At 41.8% G+C, this 23592-nt stretch overlaps 1 pseudogene; it reads right to left on the bottom strand.

Annotated features, from left to right (window-relative positions):
* Window positions 1-658: 658 nt before the first annotated feature.
* Window positions 659-11419, bottom strand: LOC137348478 (Ig heavy chain C region-like; annotated as a pseudogene).
* Window positions 11420-23592: the final 12173 nt, after the last annotated feature.

Raw genomic sequence — 23592 nt, 5'->3', positions numbered from 1 at the left:
CCATCTAATAGAGAGCAGTTGTCTTCTCATGTCTCCATCCGGGGAGTGGGAGTATAGTGGGTTAACAAATGGCTTTGCTCCTTTCTCTGTTGTAGAAATTGGGGAGAGGGGCGACAACTGCCTTTCCCTTCTCTCGATTGGAGAAGTGGAGCTACAATGGAACAGCAATTGTTCTTTTCCTTTCTTTATGTTGAGAAAGTAGGGATACAGTGAGTTAATAAATCGCCTTTTTCCCTCTTTCTGATGGGAGATTTTGGTATACTTGGTGTTGGTGTGTGCCCCTCCCTTCAGTTCCCAGTGCTTCTTATGCTGTAATTTAAAACTGACACCAATTCTCAAGGGGCTGACAACACGGGAAACAGAGATACTGTGATCTAAATGCCTGCGTTTGTTTGTTAGAGAAGGGAAAAATTCAGACCTCCCCCAGCAGGGGAAACGTTGCCGAAGTAACTCAACGGAATCCTCTAATGAATTAGCTTTGCTCTGCAGCCAACCTGTGGTGTATCTGGGAGCACTGGTTCTAAAAGACTTGAGCCCGAGATCTGCAAATATCCTACTTTAGATGAATTGACCTACACTTAGCAAATGTGGCAAGCAAAAATAACTAAGCGGTTGTGTATTTAAATCGCGATTGGAAGAACAGGTATTTAAGATTGAAATGCAATCGAGAGATTCTCATTGACATGAATTGACAGTGTCCAACAGTGCAAGGGAAATGTTCACAAAACTCGGTTTACCGCTGGATTTATTAACTGTTCTGTTGATGATCTTCAAGGGGATCGCTTCATGTCCCACCACACAGGAGTAAGAAGCGCCGCTGGTCCACTCCTCCGCTGCAATGGATAACAGGCTGTAGATGAAGAAGGAGCTATTGTCGTTCTCCCCATCACCTCGGTGTTTTTGTAGTTGCCGGGATTCACCGACTTGTCATTGACGGTCCACTTGACGAAGATCTCCTTGGGGGAGAAACCTCTCACTGAGCAGGTGAGGGAGAGGAATCTCTGAGTGGAGACTTCGTCTGCCGGGGGCAGGAGGACAGACACGGAAGGGTCCTGCAGATCTTTATCTGCAGAAAAATTAAAATAAATGTCAATAAACTGGAGAATTCCAGAGAGAATAAAACTGGTGGTTAGATGTGATAGGAATAGTGCTTTGTGCTGGATTTTAACGGTTTTCCTTTTCCCCACTGGGGCCTGTCCTGTTTTCCACTCTGGAGCAAATCCTTCTCGCTGAGAACCGAAGCTATTACACTGGGGAATTGCATAGAATTTACAGCACAGGAAAAGACCCCTCTGCGCAGCTAGCCTGTACAATTTCTTATGCTGCACCCAATACTCCTTCTCCTCCTTCTATCATTTCTCTCTCATCTGCTATTTAACTTCCCCTGAGATGCATCACCTCTGATTCCAGAGGACTCCGTTCGTAGAATTACAATTAAATTATTGGGGTTGTTCATTGGAGCACTTGTTAAGAAGAATTTTCCCTTTCACAATCACAAGAAATAGGGGCAACCTCTCACTTATTGCTTCAATCTCACCGCTCACCTTCTTCCTTGCGGATAGAATCTCTGAGAGGAGTAGGCAGATCCTGATGGCTCACCACGCAGTTGAACACAGCCCCACTCAGCCAGGATTGTGCCGAGATGTTTACGCTGCTGATCACGCTGTCGGGATCCTCTCCTGGTTGGACGGCAATCTCAGATATCAAAGGCTTCTCTTCTTGTGTCCAGGACACGTTGATGCCATAAGGAGCATGAGACACGACGCAGGTCAACGTCACCGTCGCCTCCAGTAAGACCTGTTCTATTGATGGCGGCAGTACTTTAATTACTGGATCATTGCAGGAGCAAGGAACTGTAAAACAGAAATGGAAATAAATCAAAGATTCATCTTCAGAATCAGACACCTGTATACAGCCTCTAGGAAAATAAATCAATTTCGAGATATCAACCTCAAGCTGTAACTTACATATTACACTTTATTGGAAGGACAACAACCGGAAAAAGCTTCCGGGAGATTCTATAACATATACTGCGTACTTGCACACTAAGAAGCCTGCAATGGGCTTTGAAGCAATTACCCGGCTTAAAAATCGAATAATTGAGTGAGAAATTGCGTCCGCACTGAATAAAGTTCTTCCCGAAATCCCTGGTGGAGCAGGCTAGAAGGGCCGAGTGGCTTACTACTGCTAACTCGTAAGCTCGCATGTTCGTATTTCTGCCCGTCCATTGATCCTTGCACCCGATCACATCTCCGCTGAATATAACGCACCTGTCACCCAAGGACACGAGCTAGACATAGAATTCATACTGGCTCAAAACGAGTGTCAAATGGAATTCCGGATTTTAGACCCAACAGGGAAGAACGTTAATTTTCCAGCGCCTTCTCACGATATTTGGGAGGATGAAAATATGCAGCAACCAATCAGAGGAGGGGCAAAAGCCGGGAAAGTGCAATTCTGTGGAATCTTTTTGAGGTGGGGAATAATTAGCAATAACGGTGAAAGGCAGTTTTCTGATGTATGTCATGAGTGAGAACTCCTCATATGTCAGTCTGGAGTCAGAAGACCATGTGACTAGAGGGCAGTAATAGAAACAGAAGAAAAAGAACAGGCCATTTGGCCCTTGAGCCTGCTCAGCCATCCAAGTGGACACTGGCTGATCTGTACCTTAAAACCGTCCACCGATAGCACCGTGGTTAGCTCCGCAGCCTCACAGTCCCAACGACGTGGGTTCGATTCTGGGTTCGACACTACCTTTGCGGAGTTTGGCAGCTCTCCCTGTGAATGTGTTGGTGCTCCGGTTTCCTCCCACAGCCAAAAACTTGCAGGTGATAAGTAAACTGGCCATTGTAAATTGCGCCTAGTGTAGGTAGGTGGTAGGGAAAGTCGGGTTAGTATAAATAGGGTGATTGTTGGTTGGCGCAGACATGGTGTGCCGAAGGGCCTGTTGCAGTGCTGTATCTCTAAATAAAAATACCCTTGCCGAACTCTAAACTGTCAATCTCGACATGAAAATTTTGAATTGATGACATACTTCAAGAGCGAGTTGAGGAAGAGAATTCCAGATTTCCGCTACCCACTGTGTGAATAACTTTCCTGATATCATCCTTGAATGACCTTAGTCTAATTTGAAGTTTATGCCTTCGACTCCATCAATTCCAGTAAACATCTTAAACACCTCAAGTAGATCACCCTTTAATCTTCTATACACAAAGGAATACCAGTTTGGTCAATGAAACCTGTCCTCTTATTTAACCCGTTCAGCCCCGCTATCATTCTACTCAATTTGTGTTGCATCACTCCCAATGACAATATATCCTTCCTGAGCTCATGAGTCCTGAATTGAACACAGTTTTCTAAATAGGGAAGATGCTCTTTCTGGCACTTGATCCCGAGGTTGTGAACAGTAAAGAGTTCCAGACACCTATTGCCGCTCTGAATATGATCGGCCAAATCACGATAAAACTGAAAGCAAGGCCACCTGACTCACTATATGACATCAAAGCAGAGGGAGCCATTCTTTGGAGATGTGATGACATGTTGAACCGTGAGCAATTCTAATTCAGCACTCACAGCGGAATGAGGCACGATGGCGAATTGGAAAAATATTCAGTGCTTTGTACTGACTCCAATAAATTGTTCAATTTGATATTCATCAGAGAACAGTATGATCTGGAGTTTTCTCGGTTTGTGTCTCTTACCCTGAGATCCGGTGATGTTTCGGCTTTGGGTGACCTCTTGATGGGAGACCTGGCAGGTATAGACCGTGTTGGTGAACCATCCCCCAGCGGGGACAGTCAGCCGACTGGTCGCCGAGAAGTTCCCGTTCACTTCACAGGCGGGAGAGGTGGCGAAGCCCGAATCCATGGGTTGTCCATCCTTCAACCAACTCACGGTTATTGACTCTGGCTGGAAATCGATGATTGAACACAAGACAGTTGCAAATCTGCTGCTTGTGATTTCTTCACTGGAACTCTGGGTGAGGATAACAGTTGGATGGACGATGTCACCTTTGCAATCTTGAAGAAAAACATGTTAGATATTTCTCGAAGACATTAATAACTTATCCAAACTGTTCTTTTATTTTAACAGGTTATTTGTTGTCACGCAGATACTAACTGGAGTTTCCTGGCATCAGAACAGTGCACAATACCCTAAATGTCGTAAAGCCAAAGCTCTACACAAGATCACTATAGCTTTTATGTTTTTCCACAGTTTCCACAACACTAACCTGGAATTTCCTTGATCCAGAGCGACTCTCCGCGTCGAACCTCGCAGTAGATTTTGCTGCTTCCCACCTCTGACTCGGTGATGGTTAACTGGCTGCTCAGGGTGTAGGTTCCCTTCTTGTTGAGCACTGACGGGTAAATCTTCAATCCAGTGGTGATCGGCTCTTTATCTTTCTTCCAGGAAACGCTGGTGATTTGGGGGATCTAGTCCATCGCCAAACAGCCATAGGCCACGGAGCCACCGGTGTTGGCTTGTGCACAGGAGCATAGGCCGTAAAGGGTTGGGGGAGACGGTGTCGCTGGGAAAGAATGCCAGATTGAAGAAGTTGGACTCTGTGATTCATGATTATTAAATAACCAGACATCTCCGAATTTGACTCCATCTAGAGTCCAATATTTTCCGATTAAATCCTTTGAGCTTCCATCAGTTCGTCATTTGGTGATCATCACATGCCGGCTCCCTGGTCAGGAAAACACCTCTCTTTCAGGACCTGTCACAATACTAAAGTAAAAGCCTTTTGAAATCATCTCAATGAAGTACCTTTCATTGGCATAAACTGAAAGAGGAGTTTCTTCGCTATTTCAGACAGTATGCATTTCTATCCATACAGAACTTTGTCCAAAAATAAAACACTAGGTATTTGTTAATTGTAGTTTTTGAAAATGTGCTCTCTGAAAATTGACTGCTGGGTTCCCTCACCCTTCCACCCCCTCCCCACCCCAAGCACACTCCCCCGCCCCCACAAAATAGCGACGACTCTGAAAAAGTGCCATTGCAACGCGTGCTTATGAAATTAGCTTAAGACATGAAACTACACTACCAGGCAAAGTAAATCCATGATTTTCCCATGAAAACCTGCAGTGACAATAGAGCATCTCTAGGCTGTTCATGACCCAGGATTATAAAATAATAGAAATGATGCAGAGAAGGAGGCCATTCTGTCCATCAAGCCTGTGAAAGATCACTCCAGCGATCCTGCTCACCTTCCAATTCCTAATCTTCTTTTCAAAAGTGCCATTTTAACTGGCTATTTTGGATTCTGTTTAAAACTCTCTTTCTGATAGGACATCCCAGATCCTAACAACCCCCTGTGTAGAAACGTAGGTTCACACCCTCTTCCTTCATTCATTTGACGCTGATTTTAAATCAGTGCCCTCTACAGACCAACTCACTGAGCTGGGGAAATTGGTTTCTGAATTTCTGTATAAAACATTCATTATTCAAAACACCTACACCAGCGATTATACAAGCCGAATTGTTCTCCTTCAGTGGTTATCTAATAAGTGTATTCAAAATTATGGGATGTTTTGATATAGCAGATAAGGAGAAACTGTTTTCTCTGGCAAGTGGGTCAGTAACAAAAATAAATAATTGGCAAAACCAAATGGAGGGTGGGCAGTGGGCAGGGTAGTGGCTGCAGAAGGAGGTATCTTTCTAGACAGAGGGTGTTTTTCTTAGAACCATAGAATGGCTACAGCACAAAACGAGGCCATTCGACCCATCGTGTCCGTGCAGGCTCCCTGCAAGTGCATCTGGAGTGCACAAGGCAACCGGACATATCCTCAAAGCGGTCTAACTTGCATGGTTATGACGAAAAAGCTGGCTTGTAAGATTAAATTGAAGAGCTCTTTGAGAGTGAACACAGGTATGACAGGGTGAATGGTCACATTACGTGCGAGAAGTTTCTATGATTCTACCCGACTCAGTAGAATTAGTTCTTATCAATTTAATGGGAGGAAAGGCTTCATAATTTTGAATATCTCTGTGACATATATTTTACTGCTTGTTACAATGAAAGAGGATTTTTAAAATAAGAGGATCTGAGGGATTTAATACAAATGAGTCAATCAGATACTGTCAGAGACTTAAATCTTATTGTGATTGACATTGATTGCAGGCTAACTGTATCACTTCAAAAGTTTCACAAAATCTTACTTCAGCGGCTTTGTACCCTCTGCTGTGACCCAGTACAGTAACTACATCTCACCAGAGTTAATCACTGCCTATTCGCTTTTGAACATACTTGAACGAAATACTGGTTTAAACAAGAGATTATCATGATGGTTATTTGGAGCTGGAGTCTCGACTTTTCTCCATTTAAATCGCCAAAAGAACTTCCAGCTTCCCATCAGATCAGAACAGGCGCTGCTCTCTGGAGCGTTGCTGTCACTTACTGAAACTGTTTGTTCTGAAAGTGCGCTAAAAATCAGACCAATCTCATTCAATAATTATCAGACACTTAACATGTTTAAAAATTATTAATTCATTAAAATTTAGGTTTGAATAAATGTTAGAATCAATTAATGTGCGTTGTTTAATCTGGGCAATGGAACAATTTATTTTCAAATATCTGGGTCGAGAACTCACAGTTTATTAGTTCGATGCAGGTTGAGATTCCTTAAACACTGTGCGTAAAACATTCTCAGGTCAGGTTTCAGGACAGTTAAGCTGCAAAGATCCCTCTATATGGCCCTATCATGAGCTGTAAGGTCAGACATCGCAAGTGCTTTATTCCATGGAAAGCCACCTCCATACTGCACTGTCACTCTGGGTCAGGTACAGGACAGGTTTAATATAAAATAAAGCTCCCTCTACACTATCTCATCACCCCAGGACAGCTATAACATGGATTAAATATACAGCAAATCTTCCTCTACATTGCCAAATCAAACTCACGCAAGGGAGGTGCATTACAGATTACCAACTGACCAAATGTCCTTTCACAGTCCGTCTGTCGTGTCTCTGAACAGTTATTACTGATTGTCACAGACTGGAATACTGATCTCATTGCTGAGGCGCCTTGTCAAACTTAAAGTCAGAATTTCAGGTTTCTGACAGGTGCAAGTTTCTGAAATAAATGGATCAAGTTGCATTCCTTAAAATGCAAGAGAACGAACGAGACTGTTTCCAACCTGTAGGGAGGACTCCTCGTCCTGACACAGTGAGCAGGTGCACAGAAACAGAACAGGCATAAACGGTGCAAGAATCAGGCTCTCAGCAGACAGATCTGTTCAGTCTGTCAATTTCAATTAAGTTGTTTGAGTCTAATTTATCAATTATCAAATTGTGATCAGTCCAAGTCTGTAAACTCTTTGAGATTAAACTGATATTCATTTCAAAAGCTCCCTTCAACCTTCAACTGTCTCTCGCTGTCTGTTTGCAATCTTGAAAATATGTGAGATATAGTTTCCCTTATAATGAGTGCATCAAAACAATTCACATTCAGGGAAATTTGATGTCTGCAACAGGAACTCAGTGACAGAGTAAGAATTTAGAAAATCAAGAGACGTTTAACTTGCAAACCGATTATCCACTGGTTTGATACAATTTCAGAATTAAATGTTACCAAAAAAATTTGAAGCAATGCACAAAGTTAATTCATTAAAATCTGTGGTGACACCTTATCGAGCCGAGAACAGCTAAGTAAGAAATGTATTGTTCTCTAAATTACTTTCAGATGTAATTCACAATTCTCTCCGGCCCTTGAGATTTTGCACTCATTGGATTCTTGGCAATTATGCTATTCAATTGTGGGAGGTCATTTATGTTTAATGAATCAGCATTATTATATTCTTGGTTAATTTTCATGTTAGCTGATTTAATACTATGTTTGTACACATGAGTTAATATTAATTCAAGACCAGTTTCTGCCTGGCACCTTGTGAAATATTGGGGTTTTAATTAAATTATTATGACCCTTAATCAATATTAAATAATAAACTTCATATTAATAGATGAAACTATTCAGACAAATATATTACTTTTACTTAATTCGAATCATAGTTCCATAATTTAAAATGAACAATAAATTTAGTCCCGCCCTGCTTTCTATCTACAACCTTGCAACTGCACACGTATCTGAATGTGTTGATATATCATAAACTCCGTCAATTCTCAGCGTGTATTTCACACGATGGATTTAAGAGTGGAATATTTTAAATAGTTTCAAGCCTGTCCAGGGTCACATCTCACTAACTGTCCATGGGCTGTAATATCGCCTGTTTGTGAAAGCAGGACTCTCGTGTTTAAATATTGTCATAAATCTTAACCATATGAGAAAAAAATCAAAAACATCTGGGCAGTTTGCGATCAGTGACGGTGCTGCCACTATTTAATGACACAATGTTTTTATATTTTACTCCCGTGGTTCAGACAATACCTGTACATTAATTGTTAAATATATTGTGCTTTTTTGTTGAAGGAAGCTCCAAAACGATCACTGTAAAATAGACGAAAACAATTCTTCAGATCATCTGCGACATTTGAAACTTAATGTTCAAATGTAGCCGAGATTTTGTTGACCAATTTAATATTTAATAACAATTAAGCATAACTGTCATGTATACACTATCCTTTGCCTATAATTCTATCCTGTGAGCCGGACAGCTGTAAGAGACAAGATGCTGTTATTGAATTCAAAAATAACATTAACCTTGTGTAATTAATTGAATCTGCTTGAACATCAACGTGTTATTTGTTTGGCTCTAGCCTGATGCAGTCTGCAAGTTTCTTCAATTTAAATAAAATCATGTGAACAATTCGTTGACTGCCAGCGACTTCTTGTCTCAGGAAAATGGTTAATATTAGATCAGTGATAATTATCGCGCTATGCAACAACAAATGACATTTAAGGAAGAACATAGTTTGGGCTGCACGCAAAGAATGTAATAACCAGACAGATATATTGCACAGACACACTGCAATTTACAACTCCTATTTAAGTTATGAGTAAATACAAGCTGCCATTCCTCTGTTTTAATCAGGAATATAACAATTAATTCAAAAGCGCTCATCAAACTGAACAGAGGACTGGAATAAGTACACTCTTATTGCAATCATTTCAAGCATAAATTAAAAATTGTCTCCAGCCCATAAAATGCTCTGGTCATGGTAATTATGTGCGTGGCACGCCAGAATTGTAAAAGTAGTTTAATGAATAATGAATCGATGTTAATATTAAAGCATATTTGGTTTATATGTGGAGATATTGTCGCATTATAATTATTTGAATTGCATTCATTTCACTCTCCAATCTGCAAACTTGCTGCTTATGCAGTTTGTATTTGCAATAACATTTCACGTACTGAAAGAGCGTCGCAAACCATGGTTTAATAGATAAACCTGTTATTAAAGTTAAAAAATGCCTTGAAAAATCTTAAAGCGTTTTTTTTTCATTTCTGAAACCTGGCAGTTTTCCTGATAAAATTGCCTTTCGTTTTGAACAGGTAAAATGTCTCCATTCGATTAGAAATCCGACAGCCGCTCAATGTCACAAAGCAGAAACGCCAGCTTCACAAATTTTCCTTTGGAACACAGACACACACTCTCCTCAGCAGGTAAAACCCAACTCACATCACTGAGGGGCTGAATCCCGCCTCAGTACTTTTCATGGAGAAGCAGCTTAATTCCACAAACACTTGCAGCAGAATCAAATACAAAACTGCAAAAAAAAAAATCTCAATGCAGAATCCGCCGAGTCCGCCTGCCTCTGAATTACGAGATATATAAAACAATGGCAGCAGAATTACTGGTACAAAGAACATGTTTCATAAATTAATATTGATGCTATAGCATTTTAATTGATATTGGCTCATATCACTGCATTATAATAAATGAGGTTATATTCATGTAAATCTGACTAAAGCAGCAAACTTGTTATTTATGCAGTACTTAATTACATCAAAATGTATTGTGTCACATATGAGCATTCGTGAGCAGTAGATTGATAGATGAAAATTTTTAAATTACCACAAACAGTAAAAGATGAAAATATAGTAAGGCTATTTTTGACCTCTAAAACTTTCAGCCTATAAACTTATTTGAAACATATTTCAAACTTATTGTTTGTGTTCGTTCGGAAAACCTGCAGCAGCTAGATGTCATCGAGATTAAACAATGTAGAAACGTCATAAGGTTTAACAGCAACTAGATATTTAAAGACGCCCAAACACACAGTCACATCAGCAAATGTACACCAAATCACATCAATCAGGAACTGAAACCCTCAACAACACCGATTTGGAGAAGCCATTAAAATCTTTCATCCCTTTGCAGCAGAATCACAGAAAACATTGCAACAGATCTCAATACAGAATCCACCGAATCCACATTTCAGTGAACCAATGCATCATTAAAATAGACAGAAATATAAAATAAAACACAAACAAAACAGTTACTGAATGAGAGCTTTTTTTTTAGAGCTTTCTCCTTACCTGCAGTCACCGTCACCATGGTCCCTTGTCCCCAGTAGTCCATGGTGTCACAGTGTTACATTCCCTGGGCAGGGTGACACAATAACTGGCTCTGCACAGAATGGAGATAAAGCCCTCATTATTTTAAACATCCACATCCCAGATTAAAATTGTAAATTCTAACTGCGCTAATGATTCTTTTCACTGTTGGTACATTATCCTGATGTTTTATATTTCACTCAGCAACATATCAGCAATTATTGAAATCACCAACTGATGAATGAATAATTCATCAGTTTATCCATAATAAACCGTCTAGTAGGACAGTGCTGGACACAAATAGAAATTCACTGTATGTATAGTTGGATTGTAAAAGCAAGCACTGACCCAGACTCTTCAATTAGCGCTGAGGGAGTTTTTGTATTGACAGTAACTGCTGTGCCACTCAGTGTACCCAATGTAGTAATGTTTCTTGCACAGTAATAGATGGCGGTGCCTTCGGTCTTCAGGTTCTTCATGGCCAAAGCGAAGATATTATTTGAAGTGTCTTTGGACGCAGTAAATCGATCCTTAATCTCTGGGGCGTAACTATTGCTGGATGAAGCATCGTAGTGAACCAACCACTCCAGCCCCTGCCCGGGAACCTGTCATATCCAGTACATCCGGGTGTTGCCAAGATTGAATCCACTAGTTTTACAGGTCAGTCTCAGGGAGCCTCCAGGTTTCCCGGTCTCTGCCTCTGGCTGAGTCAACACGACATCCGAATGGACACCTGTAAAAAATATCAAAAACCCTGAGGATTAATCCTGGTGAAAGAATTCCTGACTCTGTAACATTCCAGAGAGAGACTAACACTGAGACAGTAACAGTGAGAGAAACGGACAATAAAACTTACTCACGGGATAAGAAAACCAGTAACAGACTGAGAGAAATCGCCGAGCTCATCCTTCTGGCAATTCGGTGAAAATGGTTCTGCCAAGAACTCACTGAGCAAACTGGCTCCAGGACTGTTGTATTGCAGTGATAGTGAATGGCATTTAAATACCCGGCAGAAGGGGGCGAGGTTCCAGGCGCCGCCTATCGATTCCCTGACCGAGGCCTTGACTGTATCCACGTCCCACTTTTCACATCACCAAAAGAATGGATTCATATCATTAGACTGGGTTATTATTAAATGTGAACGTTTTATCTCTTTCTCGGGATAGGTATTTGGCTGTATGGTTTGAATGCAAACGGTTACTTGTTACTAAATGGAAATATTGCAGTTGAGAATGCGTTCAGTAATAAATAATTGCATTGTGGCCTGTGAATTAAACCCTTTTATTTCGTCAAGACTACACTAAGGATGTCAAAGCTTCAGATTGAATTATATTAATGGCGTCAAAAGTGACTGCTCGTTGCTCTGTCTCTTGCTATCCAACCCTTCGATCTATAGCAATAAAGTATCCCCGATAATGTTTTCTTTTTAAATAATTTTATGCAGAAAATGCGGGATATTAGAGAAGTGATTCGATTTGCAGCGTGAATGACTGCAGTTACACTACAAAAGACCACAGTGAATAGAAACACTTCACATTACACAAGTCTTTCTCTCTCTCTGTGTATTTCTCGAATTGCTCTTGATTCTATGACCCTAAGCCAGCCATTTGAAAATTACCTGTAAAATAAGTTGACTTGCCTGATAATGAAGGAGTGACATGTAAAATTCAGATCAGCTTTTGAAAAACAGGAACTAGTGAATCAGAACCGATAGGTCGATCAGCAAATCTATCCCCCTGCACCCAAATCATTGCAGATAACTGTAAGAGCGACAGACTGTGCAACATATTTTTGTATCCGAAACGCAGTTATCAAGACTCAACGCTATGCTACAGAATATCACAAGAATATTTACTGTGGAAACGGATCACAAACAGGGCATTTCTCTATCCAATAGTTGCCTGGCTACGAGAAGGCTAGTTTGACAATCGAAATCATCAGAAAGTAAACTGTACGTTATGCAGCTGTTATCAGTAATAAAGGAGTCTTTAGTTTGAATGTATTCGCACCTCTGTGAGAAAAGTCAAGGAAATGCAGCGGATTCAAGGCAATTCTATCTATTTATTTATTATGCTAGTCCCACTTATATCAATGTGGGGTTATTAAAATCTCTCTCTAGGACTTCATGCAGTACGAAATAAATGTTCTTAATTATCTAGAATCATATTTAATTGACATTTGGGTCAATTTATTATGTTGAGCTCCCATTATATCGTGATGTGAGCACTGCATTTACCTAAGATCATTCTTTAGATGTGATATCATGTAAAATGCATTTTTTTAAAGAGCGCTGCTGATTAAGTTAATGTTTAAATGTTTAAATTCCATTTTTGTCCATTCTATTCACGCTAATCTGCCCCACACAGTATTTGGCAGCAACCCAGCTAACTACTGTCAGGGAGCCTCGAATACCCAATATTATTTACAGGAAGCATCTGGATATTCTGTGCATTAAATCAAAGATCCGTTTCCTCATTACTGACCGCTTGGCTGCAAGCCAACTTCAAACTGTTAACATTGTGAATGAGGCCAATTCATAAACAAATCTACCCAGCAACAATACTGCAGTCAATTTTTTTATCAGTTGTTAAACTCTGTGAACTGTTGCCATCTCTCAGGAAATGAAATACATCCAAACTCTAGACACCCTGTTAGTTGCAACAGTGCACTGGAGGATCTGTCAGCACATCATAACATTGCAACAGATATGCAGATAGATAGATAGACAGACAAACACGTATACAGACAGAGAGGGCATCAGAGAGAGGATGCCTTCTGAAATAGATAAATATACTGACTTGCACTGATCGAGGGACAGATGCAGCGATGCTGGAATGCATGGATAGTTGGAAGTCTGAACGTTTTGTTTAAAGGACCGATGAACAGATTGATTGATGGATGGATTCGTAGATGGGAGAATGAATGGATGGATGGAGAGATGGGCCTGGAAGATGCTGTCTCATCTTTCTGATCTATTATTCCTAACCTGAACCGGCCCCTTTATGTCATTTGTATCAGTCTGACGCCTTCAGTCCTTCCTGATTTTCTAGATCATTTTGAATTCCTAGGTTATCCAGAATTAACGAGCTGAATTCCCTGTGGTACAGATGTTCCTTCTCTGCTGATGGCGAATTTTCGTCTCAGAGGGATACTATGACTGGGTTGAGAAAGGACTATTGCAATATTTCTGAACATGTGGTCCTTTCACGAACAACAAAGCACTCACCCGAATTACTTCAACCACAGCAGACATGTAGCAAACGAGTAGATACATTTTTCCACTGCCCTACATGAATTTTTGAAAAATGTATTTCGAGATATAGCACTGAAACAGGCCCTTCGGCCCACCGAGTCCACGCCGACCATCAACCACCCATTTATACTAATCCTTTAATCCCATTACTCTCCCACATCCCCACCTTCCCTAGCACCTGCACGAGGTAGTATACTAGGGGCAAGTTATAATGGCCAATTTACCTATCAACCTGCAAGTCTTTGGCTGTGGGAGGAAACCAGAGCACCCGGCGAAAACACACGCAATCACAGGGAGACTTTCCAAACGCCACACAGGAGACTAGCACAGTCCCACATAGAAGGAGCATAAATTGTAACTTTATTTACCGCCTTATATTCATTGTACATCATTGCTACAGTGAAATATATCCTGTGGGTATTACACATCGTGGTCACAAATTCAAACGTCCCCAACTCCTTTAAACACACTCCCCAGAGGCTCTCCATTCAGTCCATTCATGTACTGAATGAATTCTTCACGAATTGCACGTGTGAATTCAGTACTTCAGTGAGATGTGCTCAGTTTGATGTGATAACAGCATAAGGAATAGGGGCAGGCTTAGGCCATTCGGCGCCTCCAGCCTGCTCTTCCATTCAATAAGTTCATGGCTGATCTGATTGTGACCTCAACTCCACTTTCCTGTCTGCCTCCGTTAACACTTGACTCCCTTGTCAATCACAAAGACCATAAGAAACATGAGCAGATGGATACATATGGTTAGAGTGGACATGGTGCATCAGCTGCGTCTGCGACGTTGCTGAATATGGTGATTCCAATCACAATATTGACCATGATTATAAGGCCAGTGCTCTATAGCATGAGGTTAATGCAGAATCCTGCTTCACAACTGGTTGCACTTCTGTCTTAGACTTCTTTGGTGTTGGAGGAAACTGCTGCCGGAGATAAAGCCTCCAATAACATGCCAGTATGTCAATATTCTGTAATCACTTCTCCACACGCATTTGTGCTCTGATTTTATACTTTGACACTCTTTTCGAATGTTCCAAGGCCGTGCAAAATGAATTATTAATATCGAGGTGCAATTTGTGACGTTTTTTAGGGGAATGGCACTGAGTTGATCGATTCCCGATTGACCCCTCCCCCAGTATAAGAGTTTGTGTCCCAGAATCGAGCATTATTAATCAGGTTTGTGCACAATTCCCATACCCCCTCAATTCCCCATTATCAGGAGTAACAAACTGTCTCTGCGCTAACTAACAGAAACAGATAGACAGAGAGACATTTCTGAATTAATAGGTATTTCCCTATTTTATGGTGGGGTTGGGGGGAGGGGGTGCTGTCAACCGAGTTGCATATTCAAAACAAATGATATTTCTCAATATTTGTGTCCTTCATCGTGTTTCCCAAACATTAGATGTACCTAAATTCATTGATTTTTTCCAATCTATTGATCGATCCACAACAACCAACTTTCTGAAACAATTGATAACTTGCAACCGATTGATGACTCTCGATGTATCAATGATTCCAAAGCCTTTCACGACTCTCAATCGATTGATGTTTCTCAATCTATCAATTGTTTAACAATTCACATTCCACGGAAGTTTCTTATGCAGAAAATGACCCACTTTGTCCACATAGCCTTTGGATTATTGTGAAGTTCTGGGTTACCTACTAAATGGTTGAAAGATACAGTACAATTCCCCGAATGGCAGAGATATTCTGGTGCTTGATTTAAGGTCGTGCCCACAGTCAGTTCCTGCACTGCTGTCCGTACTGTACATTCTGGGGGAATGCCTGAAAGGCCCGGACTCTGTCTGATTGAACACTGTATCTACATTGGAAGTTGAACTGTTGAATTCCTGGAGTTCCATTTACCTATTCCTCCCTGCTCTGTATTTTAATTAGCAATAACCGTGGTTCGGTTGCTCGCACTCTCCCCCCTGAGTTAGCAGGTTCTATTTTCAACTCCTCAACCAGGGCACGAGCACAAAAATTGCACTGGCACTCCAGTGGAGTGCTCCACTGTCGGAGATATCGACTTTCCGATGAGACATGAAACCGAGGCGCTGTCTGCCCTCTCAGGTGGAAAATATCCCATGGTACCATTTCAAACCAGTGCTGGGAAATTATCCCCGGTGCCCTGATTAATATTATCCCTCAATACACATCACAAAAAGAGATTATCTTATCATTGTCGCATTTGTGTCTGTGGAGGGGCCGAGTGGCCTACTCCTGCTCCAAATTCATATATTTGTCTGCTTTCTTGTGTGGAAATTGGCTGTTGCGTCTCCTACATTACTGCAGTGAGGGGACTTCACAAGTAGCTCATTGGCTGAAAAGCCTTTGAGACGTCCTGTGGTCGTGAAATGCGCTATAGATATGCAACTTGTTTTCTTCTAGTCTTTTTATTCACAACAGGTGTAAAAAAAAAGTGTTGGATTCAGCCAGTAAATCATACGCTCCGAGCATGATAAAGCTGAGACGGAGGTCATTCAGCCTCTCAGGACTGTACCAGCTTTCCGAAAGACATATCCAATTATTCTACTGCCCCCTGCTATTACGCCAGAACAGATATTTACGTATTGTTTTCATATGAAATATTTATTAAATTCCCCTTTAAAAAGTTATTAACCAAACAGCTTCCACCACACTTTCAGGCAGTGCATTCCGGATCATAGCAATTTGGTCTGTCATTTATCTTTTCCGTCATATTGTCTGGAGTCATTGAGCTACACAGTCATTTACAGCACAAAAGGAGGCCATTCGGCCCATTGAGTCCATACCACCTCTCCACAGAGCTATTCAGTCGGTCCCACTCCCACTTTCGACCCTCGCAGGCCTGAAAGTCTATTTCCTTCAAGTGGCTATCCAATTTCATTTTGAAGTCATTTACTGTCTCCACTTCTACCACCCTGGTGGGCAGCGAGTCCCAGATCATTATCACCCGCTACATTATAAAGTTCTTTCTCATAGTCCCCTGCATCTCTTGCCCACAACCTTCAATCTGTATCCCCTAGTTCTTCTGCCATCAGTTAATGTGAACAGGTTTTCCTTGCCTAACTGTCCTAAGCCTGTCATAAGCTTTCATATTTCTCTCAAATCTCCCCTCAATCTCCTTTGTTATCAGGAGAATAATTCCTGTTTTCCCCATCTAATCTTGTAACTAAAATACGTAATTCCTGGAACCATCCTGATAAATATCTGCACCCTCTCAAAGAACCTCACATCGTCCTGAAGTGTGGTGACCAGAACTGGACACAATACTATTGTTGGGGCCTAACCAGAGCTTCATAAATTTTTAGCATAACCTCCCTGCTTTTCTTCTCAGTGTCTCTGTTTAGGAAGCCCAAGATCTCATATACTTTACTAAACTACTCAATATGTCCTGCCACCTTCAAAGATCGATGCAGATGCACCCCCAGATCACTCTGTTCCTGCACACAATTTAGAACTGCGCCATTAAGTATATATTGCCTCTCCCTATTCTTTCTGCCAAAATGCATCACCTCACCCTTGTCAGTATTAAATTCCATCTGCCACTTGTCTACCCACTCTGCTAGTCTATCTATGTCCTGTTGCAGGCGGTTCACATTATCTTCTCTGTTTGCCACACTTCCAAATTTAGTGTCATCCACAAATTTTGAGATTCTGCTCTGTATTCCAAGCTCCAAGTCATTTATATGTCGCCTTTGGTTAAATTGCAGTTCACCTTGAATCTGTTTCCTCCGGTTACTGACCCTTCTGTCACTGGAAATGCTTTCAGTTTATTCATTTTATCAAAATGCTTCATGATTTTGAACGCCTCTATGAAATCTCCTTTTAATCTTCGCTGCTCTCCGTGGAACAATCTCGGTTCGTTCACTCTCGTCACGTAATTGAAATCTTTCATCCCTGGTATCATTTTAGAAAATCTTTTCCAGACCCTCTCCAACTTCTCGATGTCTTTCTGAAAATGTGGTAGCCAGAACTTGACACAATACTCCCGCTGAGGCCTACTGGACTTTTGTAAAAGTTTATCATAAGCATTATTTTTCAACTCGAGTAATCTATGGCCTAATGCAATGAGAACAAAGAACAAAGAAAATTACAGCTCAGGGACAGGCCCTTCGGCCCTCCAAGCCTACGCCGATCCAAATCCTCTATCTAAACCTGTCACCTATTATCTAAGGTTCTGTATCTCTTTACTTCCTGCCCATTCATGTATCTGTCTAGATACATCTTAAAAGACGCTATCGTGCCCGCGTCTGCCACCTCCACTGGCAATGCGTTCCATGCACCCACCACCCTCTGCATAAAGAACTTTCCACGCATATCCCCACTAAACTTTTCCCCTTTCACTTTGAACTCGTGTTCCCTTGTAATTGAATCCCCCACTCTGGGAAAAAGCTTCTTGCTATCCACCCTGTCTATACCTCTCATGGTTTTGTACACCTCAATCAGGTCCCCCCTCAACCTCCGTCTTTCTAATGAAAATAATCCTAATCTACTCAACCTCTCTTCATAGCTAGCGCCCTCCATACCAGGCAACATCCTGGTGAGCCTCCTCTGCACCCTCTCCAAAGCATCCACATCCTTTTGGTAATGTGGCGACCAGAACTGCACGCAGTATTCCAAATGTGACCGAACCAAAGTCTTATACAACTGTAACATGACCTGCCAACTCTTGTACTCAATACCCCGTCCGATGAAGGAAAGCATGCCATATGCCTTCTTGACCACTCTATTGACCTGCGTTGCCACCTTCAGGGAACAATGGACCTGAACACACAAATTTCTCTGTACATCAATTTTCCCCAGGACTTTTCCATTTACTGCATAGTTCATTCCTGAATTGGATCTTCCAAAATGCATCACCTCGCATTTGCCCTGATTGAACTCCATCTGCCATTTCTCTGCCCAACTCTCCAGTCTATCGATATTCTGCTGTATTCTCTGACAGTCCCCTTCACTATCTGCTACTCCACCAGAACTGAGACAAGGGTTAATGTAATATATACAGATACATGGCGCGGTTTAGTCATTACTGAGTCAGAATCTAGTGCAGTATAAATTGACACATTGTGCAATGCAGTAATAAATGAGACAGTATCTGGTGTAATAGAAACAAAGTCGTCGTCGAGTGCAGTAATAACTGAGACGATGTCGTGTGTAACATAGACAGAGATGTGACATACCGTAATAGAAACAGTGAAATCTTCCAGTGTCTGGTGCCTTCCACATCCCTTCCTTTCCCTTCACTAATCTCCTTGGACAGGTCACAAATTCCTTTTGGATATCATTCTCTAACATGCCTGTGGTCTCCACTTTAAATACTTAAAGTAGTCTTACACCAACAGATAGCAATGGGATTACTGTTATTACAGGAATCATTTTGGAAATAATTTCACTCTGATTGCAAGACTTCCTGGAGTAATACACTGATCCAAATCCTCCCATCTAACACCAATCCATATCCCCATCTCAGTTCCAGATTTTAATTTGATTGTCTAATATAGAAAACATATATAATTAAATCCCTTTGAACCTGATTCAACACATCCCCTGCAGACATGCTGCACGAGATTGTCTTTGAGATCACTGTTCCTTTATAGTCTGTTATTCTGAATGTTGACAGGATTAACCTCGAAACTGTTCCACCTCTTCGGCCAGTGCATTTATTTTTAAATGCCCGACTCGACCCGAACCTGACACACGTATTTGGGTTGGTCGGGTAGCTAGGCTTTAGACCAGTGATCGAGTACAGGTGCCAGTTGTTGATGTAGAGTCATAGAATAATACAGCACAGAAGCAGGCCCTTCAGCCCATCGTGTCTGTGCCGGCCATCAAGCACCTATCTATTCTAATCCTTTTTTGTAGCACTTGGCCCGTAGCCTTGTATGCTATGGCACTTCCAGTGTTCGTCGAAATACTTCGTAAAAGTTGTGAGGGTTCCTGCCTCTACCACCCCTTCAGGCAGTGTGCTCCAGATTCCAACCATTCTCTGGGTGAAAAACTATTTCCTCAAATCCCCTCAAATCCTCATGACTCATACCTTTAATCTGTGCCCCCTGGTTATTGACCCCTCCGCTAAGGGAAAAAAGTTTCTTCCCATCTATCCTATCAATGCCCCTCATAATTTTATATGCCTCAATCAGGTCCCCCCTCAACCTTATCTGCTCTAAGGAAACTAACTTATCCGATCCAGTATCTCTTCATAGCTGAAGTGCTCCAGCCCAGGCAACATTCTGGTGAATCTCCTCTGCACCCTCTCCAGTGCAATCACATCCTTCCTGTAGTGTGGTGCCCAGAACTGTGCACAGTACTCCAGCTGTGGCCCAACTAGCGTTTTATACAGGTCCATCATAACTTCCCTGCTCTTATATTATATGTCTCGGCTGATAAAGGCAAATATCACATATGCCTTCCTAACCATCTTATCTACTTGTGGTGCTGCCTTCAGTGATTTATGGACAATACACCAAGATCCCTCTGACTCCCTGTATTTCCTAGGGTCCTACCATCCATTGTATATTCCCTTGCCTTATCAGCCCTCCCAAAATGCATCATCTCACACTTCTCAGGATTAAATTCCATTTGCTACTGCTCTGCCCATCTATATCGTCCTGCAATCTAAGCCTTTTCTCACTATTTCTGACACCACCAATTTTTGTGTCATCTGCGAAGTTACTGATCATACCTCCTGCATTCACATCTAAATCATTAACGTACACTACAAACAGCAAGGGTCTCATCACCGATGCCTGCGGTACAGCACTGGTCACAGGCTTCCAATCGTAAAAGCAACCCTCGACCGTCACCCTCTGTCTGTTGCCAGGAAGCCAATCTTGGATCCAATTTTTCAAATTGCCCCGGATTCAATGGGCTCTTACCTTTTTAACTAATCTCTCATGCGGGACCTTAGCAAAAGCCTTACTGAAGTCCATGTAGACTACATAAACTGCTTTCCCCTCATCTGCACATCTCGTCACCTCCTCGAAAAATTCAATTAAGTTTGTTAGACACGATCTCCCCTTGACAAAGCCTTGCTTACTATCCCTGATTTATTCCTGCCTCTCCAAGTGGAGATTAATCCTGTCGTTCAGAATTTTTTGCAATAGTTTCCCTGCCACTGATGTTAGACTCCCGAGCCTGTAATTACCTAGTTTATCCCTGCTACCCTTCTTGAATAATGGTCCCATATTCGCTGTCCTCCAGTCCTCAGGTACCTCTTCTGTGGCGAGAGAGAATTTGAAAATTTGTGTCAGAGCCCCTGCTATCTCCTCCCTTGCCTCACATAAGAGCCTGGGATACATCTCATCTGGGCCTGGGGATTTATCCATTTTGAAGCTCGCTAAACAGCTAATACTTCCTCCCTTTCAATGCTAATATGTTCAAGTATATCACAATCCCCCTCCCTGATCTCTACACCTAATCGTCCTTCTCCATGGTGAACACAGATGAAAAGTCATCATTTAAAACCTCAACTATGTCTTCCGGCTCCACTCACAGCTTGCGACTTTGGTCCCGACTGCATCCTACTCTTATGGAGAGTTGAATGTGGCAGGCTAGTGAGGAGTGTGGTAGAATAGTCGAGCTAAAAGATAATAAATGCATTGATGTAAGTTTCAGATGAAGTTGAGCTGACGCAGCGGCGAAGTCAGAAGGCGAGGGATTTGTCCTTTGCTTGTGGCTCAACAGGCCACACCATCGGCTGAAACCTCGTCCACACACAGAACACGTGCATGGATTGTCTCCATTAGTTTTATGAGGAATAGGGGAACATGTTTGGCTTATATTCATTGTAGTTTAGACAACTGAGAGGTGATCTAATTGGAATGTCTGTTATTTGAAGGGGGTTTGACAGGATAGATGCTGGGAGGATGCTTCCCCTTATGGGGGAATCTAGAAGTAAGGGACACAGTTTCAAATTAAGGGGTCTCCTATTTAAAGAGGGAGATGAGGAAGAATTTGTTTCTCTCAGAGGGTCGTTTGTGTTTGTCCCTTCCCCAGCAAGTTGTGGAGGCTGGTCATTGAATATAGTCAAGGCTGAGTTAAACAGATTTTGGTTGACCAGCGTTATGGGGACGGCAGGCAGGAAAGTGGAGTCAAAGCCACAATCAGATCAGCCTTGATCATATTGAATGCAGAGAAGGCTCGAGGGGCTGAATGGCCTACATTGGCTCTTATTTACAAGTTCTTATGTGACTGAGATGGAAATAGGTGGTTTGAATTATGCTGCCGATATGCTGTTGGAAGCTCATCTTGGGGTCAGATATGACACCAAGGTTATGAGCCGTTTGGTATCGCATCAGACAATTGACAGGAAAGGGATGGAGTCCGTGGTTAGGCAGTGGAGGTTGTGGCACGGACCGAAGACAATAGCTTCGCTCTTTCCAATATTATTAAACCTATCAGGAAAAGATGAGACATTCTGGTACTGCTGATTGTTGATGACATAAAGATAAGTAGGAAGGTAACTTGTGAAGTGAACATAAGGAGGCGACAGAGGGATATAGATAGGTTAAGTGAGTGGGCAAAGACCTGACAAATGGAGTATGATGTGGGAAATTGTGAAGTTGTCCATTTTGGCAGGAAGAATAACAAAGAAACCTTTTATCTAAATAGTGAGAGATTGCAGAGCTCTGAGATGCAGAGGGATCTGGGTGTCCTAATGCACGAATCGCAAAAGGTTAGTATGTCGGTGCAACACATAATTAGGAAAGATAATGGAATGTGTTATTGTTTATCACGAGGGGAATTGAATACAAATGTAGGGAGGTTATGTTTCAGCTATACATGGCATTGGTGAGACCACGTCTGGGGTACTGTGTACGGGTTGGTCTCCTTATTTAAGGAAGGATGTAAATGCATTGGAAGAAATTCAGAGAATGTTTACTAGAATAATACCTGGAATGGGCGGGCTATTTTACGGGGTGCAGTATGTTCAGTGTCTGACCCTGAGCTGTCCCAGGGAGGAAGCAATGTGTGATGTCTCTGTGGGGTGCAATACTCAGCAGGTCTGGCAGCAACAATGTAGAGAGGAACAGTTAACATTTCAGGTCTGTGTCCTTTTATCAGAACCAGTTTGAGCCAGTGAAACAGAGGAAGAGGCTGGAAGCTCAGAGTTATACCTGCAGACTGAACGGAAGTTTTCCACAAAGCAATCAGCCAGTCAGGGCTTGGTCTCTCCAATGTAGAGAAGACCACAGTGTGAGCAGTGAATACACTATACTGAATTGAAAGAAGTTCAAGTAAATCATGGATTCACTTGGAAGGAGCTTCGTTTCAGTTTATGATCAGTTGTTTAATGGAGCTTTGCTCCATTTGTGGTAGCTTTCAGTATTTGAAGAAAGTCCTTTGAAGAGTGAAGTATTTCACAAAAGTAAAAATAAACTAATTGGAGACAATCACAGGATTTTTATCTGACCCTTCCGCCTTTGATTAGCTCTGCATAATATTGAACTACTACCTCGTTGAGGGTTATTAATATCAACAGAAACACATCCTAACTGTCAGAATTAAGACGATTCAAACTGGGTGAGATTAATGCAAGCACTGATAGCAGATTCTGACCCTGATAGTCGCATGTGAGCTCACGAGTGTCTCAACATTTCGGATAAATGAGTAATTTATTTCCCTCATGCTGAGCAGGTGAACAGTCTGTCCCTTGAGTTAATGGATTGATGTGTCTGCAGATTATTTTTGCTTTTTAAGCTCTTCTCATTTTTCGAACAGTTTGCCAGAATGAACGAGCTGGTCTCATCAATGTGTAAATGTTGGTGCTTGACTGAGTGAATTGTTTCCTGCACACTTTTTTAAAACAAACTTCCTGAATCACACAGGCAAGCAGAGACACTCTGCCTTTACTTCGGTCTATCCCTTTAACAGCCAACT

Source organism: Heterodontus francisci, chromosome 34 (genome assembly GCF_036365525.1).
Source record: "Heterodontus francisci isolate sHetFra1 chromosome 34, sHetFra1.hap1, whole genome shotgun sequence".
Classification (NCBI taxonomy): Eukaryota; Metazoa; Chordata; class Chondrichthyes; order Heterodontiformes; family Heterodontidae; genus Heterodontus; species Heterodontus francisci.
The sequence above is the reverse complement of the archived record's forward strand: the minus strand, read 5'-3'. Positions and strand labels throughout refer to the sequence as shown.